This window comes from Hyla sarda, chromosome 10, assembly GCF_029499605.1.
Source record: "Hyla sarda isolate aHylSar1 chromosome 10, aHylSar1.hap1, whole genome shotgun sequence".
NCBI classification, from domain to species: Eukaryota; Metazoa; Chordata; class Amphibia; order Anura; family Hylidae; genus Hyla; species Hyla sarda.
In genome coordinates, this window is record NC_079198.1 from 102552898 (window position 1) to 102567980 (window position 15083).

General features: G+C 39.6%; 1 protein-coding gene across 1 annotated transcript in view; it reads right to left on the minus strand.

Moving 5' to 3' along the window:
* The window catches only part of PRKCZ (protein kinase C zeta), a 283121-nt gene that overhangs the window by 176294 nt on the left and 91744 nt on the right, over nucleotides 1-15083 (minus strand). The window lies entirely within an intron of this gene.

Consider the following 15083-nt stretch of genomic DNA (forward strand, 5'->3'; position numbering starts at 1 on the left):
TGGTGCCCAGTACTGTACACAGTATTCAACGTGTGGTCTGACTAGTGATTTATACAGCGGTAGAATTATTTCCTTGTGGGCATCTATGCCCCTATTGATGCACCCCATGATTTTATTTGCCTTGGCAGCAGCTGCCCGACACTGGTCACCACAGCTAAATATACTGTTTTCACTTTTACGGACCACTGTTCAAAAATCCTGTGAGGTGCATGTAATCACTGTTACCCTTGTTACGTTCCTGGAGGGGTGTTGTTTCCAAAGTGGTGTCACATGTGGGGAGGGGGGGGGGGGGGTGTTCTGCTGTTCTGGCTCCATGGGAGGTTTGTAAATGCACATGACCCCGACTTCAATTCCAGCAAAATTCTTTCTCCAAAAGTCCAATGGAGTTCCTTCTGTTTTGAGACCTGTAGTGCGCCAGCATAGCACATGATGTCCACATATGGGGAGCCATAATTTCAGTTTAAAAAAATCTAATTTTCCATTTTCACGTCCAACTTCAACGCAAAGTCGTCAAACACCTGTGAGGGGTTAAGGCTCACTATACTCCTTGTTATGTTCCTTGAAGGGTATAGTTTCCAAAATAGTATGCCATGTGTTTTTTTTTGGCTGCTCTGGCAACATGGAGGCTTCCTAAATGCAACATGGCCCCCAAAAACCATGACAGCAAAATTTGTTTTAAAAAAATCCCACAGTTGCTCTTTCCCTTTTGAGCCATGTTGTGAGCCCACAGAGCACTCTGTCAACATATAAGGTATTTCCATACTTGAGAGAAATTGGGCTTCAAATTTTGGGAGTCTTTCTCTCCTTATACCATTTTTAAAAATGAGAAGAATGGGGCTACCAGAACATGTTGGTGTAAAAAATGCAGATTTAGATTTTTCTCCTCCACTTTGCTGCTATTTTTGTGAAACACCTAAAGCCTTAAACTTTCTGAATGTCATTTTGAATACTTTGAGGGGTTTAGTTTCTATAATGGGGCCATTTATGGGGTATTTCTCACAGAAAGGCCCCTAAAATCTACTTCATACTTAACTGGTCCCTGAAAAGTTAAGATTTTGAAATTTTGTGGAAAATTGCTGCTATACTTTGAAGCCCTCTAATGTCTTCAAAAAGTAAAAACCATGTCAACTTTATGATGCCAACATAAAGTAGACATTGTATTTGTGAATCAATATATACCGTAATTTATTTGGAATATACATTTATATACATATACATACAAGGAGAGTTTCAAAGTTAGAAAAATGCTAAATTTTAAAAGTTTTCATGAAATTTGGGGATTTTTCACCAAAAAAGGATGCAAGTAACAATAAAAATTTACCACCATGATAAAGCAGAATATGTCACGAAAAAACTCTCTCGGAATCAGAATAAAAGGTAAAAGCATCCCTGAGTTATTAATACATAAAGTGACATTTAAGGTCCTTAAAAGGTGAACATGAGTCCCTAAGGGGTTAAAAATTATTTCAGGGACTTAGGCCGCAAGATTAAGGCAAGGATCCCCAAGATAATGTTTTCTGAAATATTACCTGTACCACAAGCCACACCAGAGAGGTAGCGGGAGATTAGGGAGGTAAACAAGTGGTGTAGGAAGGAGGGGTTTGGGTTCATGGAGAACTGGGCCGACTTCACTGTCAGATACCGTCCATAGGGACGGCTGCATCTCAATGGGGAGGGTGCAGCTGTGCTTGGGGAGAAGATGGCTAGAAGGGTGGAGGAGTGTTTAAACTAGGGACTGGGGGAGGATATATGGGAGGGAAATGATAATGTGGAGTCAATATGAGTAGAAATATACGGAGATAAGAGTAAAAAATCTGATAGGGGTTTGCTATAAGCCACCAAACATAATGGAAGAGGCAGAAGGTCTATTACTGAGGCAAATAAACAAGGCAGCAAATCAAAATGAGGTGATAATAATGGGGGACTTTAACTATCCTGATATAAAACTGGGAGACTGAGACCTATGAATCTCATAAAGGAAACAGGTTTCTGACTATAGCTAAAGACCATTATGTGCTCCAAATGGTGCAGGGCCCGTCAAGAGGGGGAGCCCTACTGGACTTAATATTAACCAACAGACCTGAGAGTAACTAATGTGCAAGTAGTAAGACACCTAGGAAATAGTGATCATAATATAATACATTATAACTTGTTCTTCAATAAGGGAATCTCTCGAGGGGCCACAAAAATAATGAACTTTAGGAAGGCAAAGTTTGATCAACTCAGAGAAGCCCTTAACAATATAAATTGCGATAATATCCTCAAAATCAAAAATACTGACACTAAACGGGAGACTTAAAAATATCTTAAATTCTCACTGCAAGAGGTATATATTTTATGGGAATAAAATGGTCAGAAATAAAAGAAAACCAACATGGATGAATAAAAATGTTAAGGGGGCAATAAACTACAAAAATAAAGCATTTAAACTACTAACACAGGCCGGCAGTGAAGAATCATTAAAAAGCTATAAACAAAGATGTAAAAAATAAAAATAAAAAACAGATAAAAGCTGCAAAAAGGGAGACAGAAACCCTCATTGCCAAAGAGTAAAACTAACCCCAAAATGTTCTTTAACCTCTTAAGGACCAAGGACGTACAGTTACGTCCTGAGTCCGCTCCAGCGCTAAAAAATGAGTCCTCATACCGCCCTATAAGCGGAAAAATAAAGAAAGTTATAGGGGTCAGAAACTTAAACACTTTCCTACATTTTTTCCAGAAGTACGACAAAATCAAATCTATATAGGTAGGGTATCATTTTAATCGTATGGGCCTACGGAATAAAGATAAGGTGTAATTTTTACCAAAAAATGTACTACGTAGAAATGGAAGCCCCCAAAAGTTACAAAAAGGGTGTTTTTTCTTCAAGAGCAAAAACTGAAAAACCCCTGGCCCATAAGGTGTTACATTTTTAACCTTTTTGCTATTCATATAGTTAAGGGTTGACCCTTTAAAAAAAAAACGATAAAAAAGAAATTATAAACGGGGGTCAGGAAAAAGCAAATTTTTCTCCACCAATAAAAATGAAATGCCAGGTGAAATACAGCGAGATAAGATAGACTCCCCAGTACAGGTCACCTGTCTAACCCAGGAATAAGTACAGTGCCGCCTACATAACATCAAAATAGACAAATTGCCAGGTCCAGATGGAATTCACCCCCATGTTCTAAAGGAATTAAGTAATGTAATAGACAGATCCTTATTTTTAATATTCAGGGACTCTATAGTAACAGGGACTGTTCTCCAGGACTGGAGAAAGGCAAGTGTGGTGCCAATATTTAAAAAGGGGTCAAAAGGTGACCCTGGGAATAAAAGACCTGTTAGTTTATCCTCCGTTGTATGTTAATTGTTTGAGGGTTTTCTAAGAGATGCTATTTTGGAGTATCTTGATAAAAATAAATGTATGACTCCATATCAGCATGGATTTATGAGGGATCGGTCCTGTCAAACATCAGCTTTTGTCAAAAGGTGAGCTCCAGACTGGACCAGTGGCAATCGCTGGATGTCTTATATCTGGATTTTTCCAAAGCATTTGATACGGTGCCACATAAAAAGGTTGGCGCATAAAATGAGAAAGATTGCACTGGGGGAAAATGTGTGCAAGTGGGTAAGTAACTGGCTCAGTGATAGGAAACAGAGGGTGGTTATTAATGGTACTTATTCTGCTTGGGTGACTGTTACTAGTGGGGTACCACAGGGGTCAGTCTTGGGTCCTGTTCTCTTTAATATATTTATTAATGACCTTGTAGCGGGGTTGAATAGTAAAGTAGCAATCTTTGCAGATGATACTAAATGCTAAAGTGGTCAACACAATATTACAAATGGATCTGGATAGGTTGGAGGTTTGGGCTGGGAAGTGGCAGATGAGGTTCAGCACTAATAAATGTAAGGTAATGCACATGGGGAAGAAAAATCCGGGCTGGGATTATGTATTAAATGGGAGAACACTTGGGACAACTGATGTGAAAAAGGACTTGGGAGTCTTAGTTAACAGTACATTTAGCTGTAGTGACCAGTGTCAGGCAGCTGCTGCCAAGGCAAAACAAATCATGGTGCATTAATAGGGGCATAGATGCCCACATCAAGGAAATAATTCTACCGCTGTACAAATCACTAGTCAGACCACACATAGAATACTGTGTACAGTACTGGGCACCTGTGTACAAGAAAGATATAGTGGAGCTGGAGAGGGTTCAAAGACTGGCAACCAGAGTAATATGGGGAATGGGAGGACTACATTACCCAGAAAGATTATCAGAATTGGGGTTATTTAGTTTAGAAAAAAGCTTAGAGGAGACCTAACAACTATGTATAACTATATCAGGGGTCAGTACAGAGATCTCTCCCATGATCTATTTATAGCCAGGACTGTATCTATAACAAGGGGGCATCTTTTACATTTAGAGGAACAAAGGTTTCTACACCAGCACAGATGGGGATTCTTTACTGTAAGAGCAGTGAGACTGTGGAATTCTCTCCCGGAGGAGGTGGTCATGGTTAACTTGGTAAAATAATTAAAGGATTACTCCGGCGTGCACTTTTTTCCTTTTATTCCGTCCGGGCTGCAAAATAAAAGAAAACACACTTTCTCTTACCTACCAACGAGCCCCCGGAGCTCCGGTACACTCCGGTACAGGTGTTCGGTCTCCGGGCTGTATTCTTCTTACTTCCTGTTAGCCCGGCACGTCACACGGAGCTTCAGCCTATCACCGGCCGAGGCGGGACATTACTGCGGCTGGTGATAGGCTGAAGCTCCGTGTGACGTGGAAGTAACAGGAAGTAAGAAGAATCCAGCCCGGGGACCGAACACCTGTACCGGAGTGTACCGGACCTCCGGGGGCTCGTTGGCAGGTAAAAGAAAGTGTGTTTTCTTTTATTTTGCAGCCCGAACGGGATAAAAGGAAAAAAGTGCGCGCCGGAGTACTCCTTTAAAGAGGGATCTGGATGCATTTCTGGAGAATAACATTACAGGTTATGGATTCTAGACCTATAGGGACAGAAGGTTGATCCAGAGATTTATTCTGAAACCTTGGAGTTGAGAAGGAATTTTTACCTCGAATATGAGGGTTTTTTGCCTTCCTCTTGATCAATTCAGTAGGGACTCGTTAGGGTTAAAGGTTGAACTTGATGCACGCCGGTCTTTTTTCAACCTTATGAGCTATATATCACACACACACGCCGAGTGCACTGACAGTATACGCAGACATCGCTGAGTAGCCGCAATGTTTGAGTACACTGCGCATGTGCATGGCGACTCGCAGGCCAGGGCGAGCGTGGGGGGGTTCTCAACAGCTGGAGGCACACTATGGGTTGAGTCAACAGCAGATCCAAAGCGTAAAATACGTTGAGGATCTGTTAATTGTGACCCTACCTTTATAGTTCCTCAGGCAATTAGGCGAAAAGTCTGAGAGGAGGAGCTCGGGGTCCGCACAACCTCTCTGCTTACGTTGCGCAGCTGATTGACAATCTGTGCACACGCAGCAGAGATACAAAGGCCAACCGCAGGAAGGCGAGCCCTGTGTGTCACTCAACTGCCTCATGTAGCCAGAGAGAAGCAGTGCGCCCTTGAGAAGAGATATATACCCACTATGTTCTGTCATTTGTTACTTGAAAATGGCTGGGTGAGCTAGCCGAAATGTCGCCTCACATTTGAGTGTAATAAACAATTTTTTCACATCATTTGAGTGCTGCTGTTTTTTGGATTTTTTCTACTTCTGGGGGGTCCTGACCTGGACCGGACAACAGCAGGCACCTAGGCACTTTTTGTTTAGGTGTGCAGCCTTTTTGGATGATAATTTAATTTTATAAGTTAATACACTTTGATAGTAAGTTTTTTTGGATCACTTCACTAGCACATCTAGAGCTGTGTTTCCCAACCAGTGTGCCTCCAGCTGTTGCAAAACTACAACTCCCAGCATGCCCGGACAGCCGATGCTGGGAGTTGTAGTTTTGCAACAGGTGGTGGCTTACTGGTTGGGAAACACAGCTTTAGGATTTTTCCCCCTTTTGCAATACTCAAAGTTACAGAGCTCCCTATTTATAGGTCATATTGACTTGGTTCATATTATCACTGTAGCATGTCTTAACCATTGACATAAATAAGATTCTAAAACTATTCTCCCAATAGGAAACCCATAGTTAGGCCACATGGATTTAATGAGGGATAGTCCTCTACTTAGACAATGAGGAATGCCAATACAAAAAATTTACTCTCAGAAGTGTATTACATAGTCGTACATTCAATTCCACAATTGTCCTGTTCTGCACCCACATATCCCCTAACTGTGAATAGACAAAATGTTGGAGAAATTCTGCTGCTTGATATGATGGGTGACAATCTGTTGATCTACAGCAGTTTAAAATTGTTATCTAGATGGAGAGGAGCCCCCTTTAAAAAAGGACAAATCACTGATAACATTTTAGGAATTCTGGAAAACAAAAGATTCTGGGAGCAACTCTACCAATCAGCTGATTTAAGGATCCATGGGGCATGTACCAACGCTTCTCCATACATCCTACCAGACTCCGCCCCATACGTTCAGTAGTGGCTGGACATGGTTATGCAGCTTGTCCTATTCACTTCAATGGATGGCCTGCATACCAGGAAAAGCCGCTAATAAATGTACAGAATTATGGGGGGTATATTCAAAGACATTTGTAATTCATGCATTTTTTTTGCGCGTCAGAAATGTGTTCGGACTTTTGAAAATTTGCGGTATGTTTGTCCCGTGGTCAAAACCAAAAAACACACCATTTAATACCAGGTTTACTTAGTATTAACTGCAACACTTTTGTGCACCAGAAAGTTGTGCTAAACCTTTCAAAATACGGTGTTCATAGAACAAAAAGCCTCGTCACAGCCCTTTAAAAAAATTGACTAACAGGGCATTAAATTGGGTGCTAAATATCTGAATATGTGGCACTAATAGTGTGCACCACACTTTAAGCAAATGTGGCATAGCTAAAGCAAAAAAGTAGTGCAAAATTATTTGAATATCTCCTATGTCTCTTAGATTTGAGGTAGAGCTTTGAGGTCCCTAAATGACATCAGACCCCCCAAAGATCTGGTGCCAGAGGTCAGACCCCCACAGATCTGATAGATCTGAAGTCGCAGAAAACCCCTTTAAAGAAAATCCTGTCTAACTTAGGTTACTGAATTCATATCTTCATAATGGCGTCCTTTTCACGACTGATCCCAAAACCACCCAAAATACTTTTTGTGGTCTATTGGGGCTTAGTTTTAGTGGTAAGAAAAATAATATATGTTGTTATGAACACAGCTGTATATGGCAGTGTGTTACCACTAGAGTCCCTGGTAATGCTGTTCTGCAGATATCTTACCTGGAAATATCTAGGTATTGCTCTACCAGAAAAGAACTACAATTCTTTTACTGGGCAACAGAACAGTGCAGTCTGCTATCTTAACACCTTCATATTGATCATGAAATGTAAACCTTCACTGCTATGGCTCTAAATATAAGGAGATTATGCAGCCTTATTTTGCAATATGTCCAAAGTAAATGACTATCTACAGAAAGATCTTGATACGTGATAGGAGCCACAGGTAATGCCAAACAACAGATTCTTATTAAACTTACATTTTTATGAATAAAGTAGATTAGCACTCATATAAAAGCAGAGATATGCTTTACATTTGTAATCTGAGATAAGCGCTTCGACAGACAAGATTACCAAATAATCATATATAACATGTATATTATCGTTGAAGAATGTATACACGTCAGAAAATACCTTTTCTCCAGATGATAGTATTACATCTTAAACCATGTTGGATCATGGTTTCTCCAACGCAAAGTTAAAAGCACCAATAAAAATGAGGGCTTCTATTCTGTAAATGTTTCCGAAATTTCCCAAGACTGATCCTTTGAGCAATACTAAAGAAAGGAGAGGGGCATGTCACTGTATGCCTTTTTCATGCCATATATTAAAAATGTACACATCTTCTTAAAGTATACTTGTGACATGCAGATAGATTTCAGTGTTTCTACATTTACAAAAACCTGTTAAATGAATTCACATAATAGGAAATAAATAAATATATATATATCCTGCTACTCATGTATTCTGCTGGTAACGTGTTTCTTTACGCCACCAAATTTGTACCAAAAATCATGCAAAAAATATGTTGCAGGTAATAGTAAGGGAATAGAGTTTTGAAACATTGTCACACCCCTTTTTTTAATTTTATTTATTTATTTTTATGAAAAACACAAAGCTCAAAAATCAGTCTTAGTAAGTCTGGTTCAATGAACATAGCCTTAAACTGACTGACAAGACGGGAGCAGTAAGGAGAATTCATGGAACACGCTAAGGTAATCGCACTTGAGATTACTTTAGGAAAGGAGACTGAGGGATTAAGCTGCTACTTCACATGAAATTCTATTTGAAAGACATGTCCCTTGTTTATGACTCTTTAGACTTTCATAGGATAGCAATTTTTTTTTCTTGGCCATGGAAATGCTTTAATAGAAAGTTGTGTATAGGGCCTAAAAATGTCTGAACATATTATATAATATCACTATATCAGTGTTGCCTTTGGCTCTCTAGGCATGCTGGGAGTTGTAGTTTCGCAATAGCTGGAGGCACCCTAGTTGGGAAACACTGCTCTATATAATTGGCATTTTGCCCCTTTGACAAAGAACAGAAAGAAGCAGACCCTGCCTAGACATAAATGCCGCCCACTCCTCCTCCTCTGCAGAGATGCAGTTCTGTGTTTGCACAACATTGTTATCCGTTGTCATTTGCATTGAAATTATTTGTAATCAATGTTTGTTTTTTTCCCTTTCTCTCCAAAGGCCTTGGGATGCTGGCGATACACAAAGAAAATGAATAAAATGTGTACAAGATTCAAAATAGGCTACGATTGAGCTTTGAATGTGAAACCAATACACTGCTGGCATACAATTTGAATAGAAATGAAAAATAACTAATAAAAAAAATAAAAAAATATTATATATATATATATATATATATATATATATATATATATATATAAATGTACATATTACATCACCATATACTGCTATAAAATAAAGCATACCCACATCCTATCAGTGCATCATCTTTTTTTTATCCTGTATCATCTTTACAGTAGACATATCACTATATAAAGAAGCCAGCATGTTATTTATGGTAAAAGGATCAAATTAGATTCATTATTAATGATACTTTGTTCCCACAATACTGCATTAGCAGACATGTTGATGGGCCTGCTCATGAACACAATGTCTAAATGTCTGCTGGGCTGCTATTACTGTAAATTAGAAGCAGATTATGCAGCCTTGTTCTGCACTATGCCCAAACTAAAGGTCTAGCAAGAGAAAGATTATCTAGATATGAGATATAAGTCACAGGTATTGTAGACACCGGATACAGATTAAACATATATTTTTACGGAAACATTCGTCTGGTGTTCTAGTACTAAAGCAGAGACATGCTAAACATTTAGCTTGAGATGGAATCATTGACAGACAAGATTACTAAATAATCATATTATGTATATTTTATCAATAACTAGCTGAGTACCTGGCGTTGCCCGGTTTTTCCTTCCTAATCCTTGTTGGGGAGGAAAATAAACAAAAAGGAGGAAGCTTTTGACTTCATATCCCATCCCCCTATCACGACCTCCTCCTATCCCGACCTCCTATCCCGACCCGTAATATGTGTATTGAAATATCTCCAGCCGTACGGAAGTTATGTGGGAACATACATTTTCCATTGATTTGCATAGGACTTGGGCATATAGTAACATGTGACCAAGTATTATCGAAATATCTCCAGCCGTTTGGTAGTTATGCAGTAACATATTTCCCATAGACTTGTATGGGACTTTAAACATAAACCCCGCCCCTGGCAAATGGGGGTGAGTAAGGGTTAAATCACCTATCCTATGTTTGTTGTTGACATATAAGTAACGTGTGCCAAGTTTCATGTTAATATCTTTAGCGGTTTGGACGTGATGCTGGAACATACATACACACAGTTTTATATATATACTAGCCGAGTACCCGGCGTTGCCCGGTTTTTCCTTCCTAATCCTTTTTGGGGAGGAAAATAAACAAAGGAGGAAGCTTTTGACTTCGAATGCAGTCCTCATATATTGTTGTCCCATCCCGACCTCCCATCCCGACCATATGTGTACCAGGTAATGAAATAGCTCCAGCCTAACGGAAATTATATGGGAACATACATTTCCCATTGATTTGCATGGGACTTTAAAAAAAAAAAAAACCCTGACCCTCACAAATGGGGGTAGTTAAGGGTTAAATTAACTATCCTATATTTTAAATGGACATAGAAGTAACATGTGACCAAGTATTATCAAATATCTCCAGCCGTTTGGAAGTTATGCAGTAACATATTTCGCATTGACTTGCATGGGACTTTAAACATAAGCCCCGCCCCTGGCAAATGGGGGTGGGTAAGGGTTAAATCACCAATCCTATGTTTGTTGACATATAAGTAACATGTGTGCCAAGTTTCATGTTAATATCTTTAGCCGTTTGAAAGTTTTTGTGGAACATACATACAAACACACACGTTGAGATAGATAGATACATACATACACATATATATATATATATATACACACATTTATATATGTCAGAAAAGAACTCTTCAACAAAATGACCATAAAAACCTGCAACAAATACTTCAAAGCGCCAGTGACCATCAGTGCTTCTACATTGCGAATGTTTTATGGTTTACCAGGGATAGGTCTCGTTGAACAACATTAATGAAGTTTAGACACTTGAAAAAATAAAAGAGGTCACTTAAAAGGGTTTGTTCTGTCTCGATACAAAGGAAATTGCTGCTAGGCCAATCACTGACAGCTATGGTGACTTACCTAAGCCAGTGAGTGGCATAGCGGGCATTTCCTGTGTGTGTTTTAACAGGACCAGGAAACTAAGAGCAATGGGAACCCAGTGAAGAATTCATTTTTAACTTTTTGCCAGAAAGAGCAAATAAATGCATGCTTCTTTAGACCAGGCTCTCTCTCAAATGGGTTGTCCACTTTGGAAATACTTTTTGCATTAGCAATAAACCAATCTCCAGCGATCAGCTCTAATCTCGTTGTTGAATTTCCCTGCAGAGCCACCATAAAGGTCTATTCACATAGCAGAATTTCCTCAAGTGGAATTCCTCCTCAAATGAAAGCACAATACACTTCTATAGGAGTCAACACTCCCATTCACACTTCTGCAGAATTTCCGCTTTGATTCCACACCAATTCCGCACAAAATCCACAGAAGAGGACCTGGGGTGGATGAGCGGAAATTCTGCCATGTGAATAGACCCTAAGGATTAACCAATCATTACAGGATATTCATTAAAAATTAACAGTGTCTTTATGTAATACATATACATGCTGGGCACTTGAGAGTAAGAACTGCTTTTTGTGGCAATACTGCACCAAAGCAAACTGATAGAGGTCTTGAATTAGGCATTCTCTCAATTAGCTTTGGGGGTAGTTAAAAGTTTGTGTGACAACCCCTATAAAACTATTAAATAGGGTTTACTCTGGTTGCTGTATTTTCCTCACAACATTAAGCTGAACCAGGAGTGGGCATTATGAAGTACCCTTTGGTTAATAGTTAGATAAGTTAAATTTTGCAAACCCTCCTGACCCTAATATTCTGTAATATATTTTCATCTTAAAGGGCTTGTTCACACTGCCGACATTGAGCCAGCAGAGCTCGGCTTGCTGCGGGACAAAGCAGTCTTGTGCACAGTCTCATAGACAACATTGCAATCCGGCGAAACTCCGCCCAAAGAATAGACATGTTCATACTTTGGGTGGATGTCCATTCCACTGGTGAAATTGTACTGCAATGATTCTGCAGTGTGCACAGAGCAGCAGAGTCCGAAAACTACGGGACCCCCGCTACAAGCGGAATACCACCAGCACAATGTCCGCAGTGGGAACGAGCTCTAACCAATTTGACATCATTTTCCATACAGTTATATGAGGGTAGTGCCGTGGATGGTATTTATTAATGCTTTTCTGAGGCACAAAAGTCCAATATTTGTTCAAGCCCTAATCTGCAACTTTTCATGCCATTGCCCTTTTCAGAAAAGTAGGCAGTTCTCAGCTTCAGTGGGCATGGCTTTGTGCAGCCTAACAGATTTAATAAAATATATATTTAATTACACCGGAAATCTAGGCCAGCTACGAGATGGTGCACTGACAATGAAAGATGCGATTAAGATGCTTGTGAGGTTTTCTGCCATGAGAAATGCCGGCCTGGAAAAATGCCCCCACATTTCTTTTCATCAATACATGATTTTCCAAAAGGATATAGTGGAAGGCCATAAAGATCGCCCTGCAATGTTGCACTGCACTGAGTGGTGTTTTGGGGGTTACAGATATTACAGTAGCTGTACTACATGAACATGGGTGGCCTAATCCCAACACCCTAAAGGCCGCTTGCACAGTAATGAATCTACTCTGTACTGGTCAGGACAACACTGGATGCGTCTGCTCAGCAAACATCAGGCAGTGACGTTAAAATGTTGTCAAGTTTGTTAGTCTCTCCTATCAATAAGAAGCGGTGAGAATCAATGGGAGTGGACATTAATTGTCCTATGTGCACAAGGGCAAGCCGCCTTGAGATAAGAGCCGGTATATACCACCACCAGGAAAGCTTTGAGTAGCAATTTACAGAGTACAGCTGTGGATTGTCAGTAGGAGTGAAGGAAGCAAATGAGATTTATTATTGGCGTATAAGTGAAACCGATGCTTGTGTTGGGAGATATCAGACATACATGACATGGTAGTGCCTGCCTCTCTGGTGGACAGTTTTAGCAGGAGTAATGCAAGAAATAGATTTCTACCAAGAACCACGTCGTACCTTGAATTTTTGAAGACCAGTGTGCCTCCAGCTGTTGCAAAATTATAACTCACAGCATGCCTGGATAGCCTTTGTAGTTTTGCAACAGCTGGAGGCACACCGGTCGGGAATCACTGGTGTAGACTAATAGGCCAGGTTCACACTGGCAAAGCTCCGGATTAAAAACTTCCGTCCGGGGCTTGTGAGTGCGGACTGTGCGGACATTGCCCTCCCCATAGACTGAAATGTCTGCAGAGCAGAATCCACCAGAACATTGAGAACGTTCAATGTTCTAGCAAAATTATTTGATCAGAATTTTCAGTTGGAAATTCCGGCCAGAAAATTCAGTAGTGTGAATAGGTTAACGGAAAACCTATTCACCTGCATAATAAGCTTCATGCAGCAGAATTTCCGACCGAAATTCCTGCAAAGAATTCATGTTGGAAATTATGTAGTGTGAACCAGTCCTTATACGTACATTATTTTTACACTGAAGAAATTCCGTGAGGATCCCGCTGAAAGATTGAAGACGTTGAGTAAAATTTCTCATCGAAGGTTCGACTTGGGATCAATGGGATTCTGCTGCAAGGGGAATCTGCTGGGAATTTCCAAGAGGATTCCTCTTGGATCCCATTGATCTCAAGTGGAACCTCAACATGTTCATTCTTTCGGTGGGATCCTCGCGGAATGTCAGTAGTATGGACGAGCCCTTTGCTATATCTGCCTATAATATAAAAAAAAAAAAGGTAGAAATACTTTTCATATAGGAAGTATTTTTGAGGCTTTTTAATGCTTTACATGATTAACATGTAATGGACACATATTTCAGCACTTATTTTGAGAATACAACACTATTTGTATTGCACATCTGCAGCAAGACAATCCACATTGGGTGCAGAATACTTGTATTCCAATAAAAAAAATAATCTTAGTGTGCATTGTAAGGTAAATATATGATGCCACAACAATTAAAGTAAGTCCATTAGTCCAGCAGACAATATTTTTTTTGTAACTTTTTGTCTAACATTAAAATTTAAGAGACTTCAGTGAGGAAGATCAACTGCATCAACCCCTGGGAAATATAAGGTAGATATGCAGGAAACACATCAGTAACAAGAACAACTATCTTTAGTATAAAACATGATCAAATTAACCTTCACATTAGCATGTAAATTAAACACTTATGGTGCTGGATCTGTTGCTAGGCAGTTTCCCGAATTCTTTACGTACATGTGAACTAGTTATACATAAAAAGGAAAAGAAGAATTCTTCACACCAATGAAAACATGTACCTGACTGCCAACATTTAATGGGGTACTCTGCCCCTAGACATCTTATCCCCTATTCAAAGGATAGGGGATAAGATGTCTGATCGGGGGGGGTCCCTGCGTTCTCTCCTGCAGCACCCCCGTTTCTCAGCTGCACAGAGCGAGGATCGCTGATGACGGGCGATGCAGGGAACGGAGCATTGTAAAGTTGTGGCTCCACCCTCCCGTGATGTCACGCCCCACCCTGACGGCTGTGTGAGTCGTTTTATTGTCGTCGGTATGTATAATGTATTGTTCAACTTCCCACTTTTTTGGTCAGTGGAAAAACTAGAACACTAATTCTAGTACATCTTTTTACACCAATCTTATATTAAAGGAGATATATCACGTACAAAAACTTATAAACTTATCGCCTATCCGCAGGATAGAGGATATGTTTTTGTACATATTTCTCCTTTAACTCTGCAGGTTAAGCTCCTTTATCAACTTATTAGGTCATTAGATCAGCAACTTTCAAATTAATGGTATTAATATACTGTACACTATATTAGATATGCAAAACATGTAAAAACAAACTACTGTATGGGGCGCAAAACAAGAAAGTAAAGTACTTATAGTATAATGCCCTACTTTGGGTAACTAAATGTAGCAATTGTATTGCAAAAAATAACAAAAACCCTAAAGGATGTAGGATAAGCCTTGTAGATAGACTCCAATTAATAGAATACCCAAAGAAAATGGAGCTATTCAAATATTGATGAATAAAAAGGTACAATATTTATTTCACATGTTTTTAAAATTTATAAACATGATTAAAAAAGGAGGAATACGACACAGAAAGGCGGCATACCTGGGACAAACATACATCAAGGTAAGTACGCAATATGTGCTAGCACTGAGAAGATAATGTTTGAACAACAGCTAAATAATGGCACTGCTACAAGCTCACACTACCGTTTCTCAC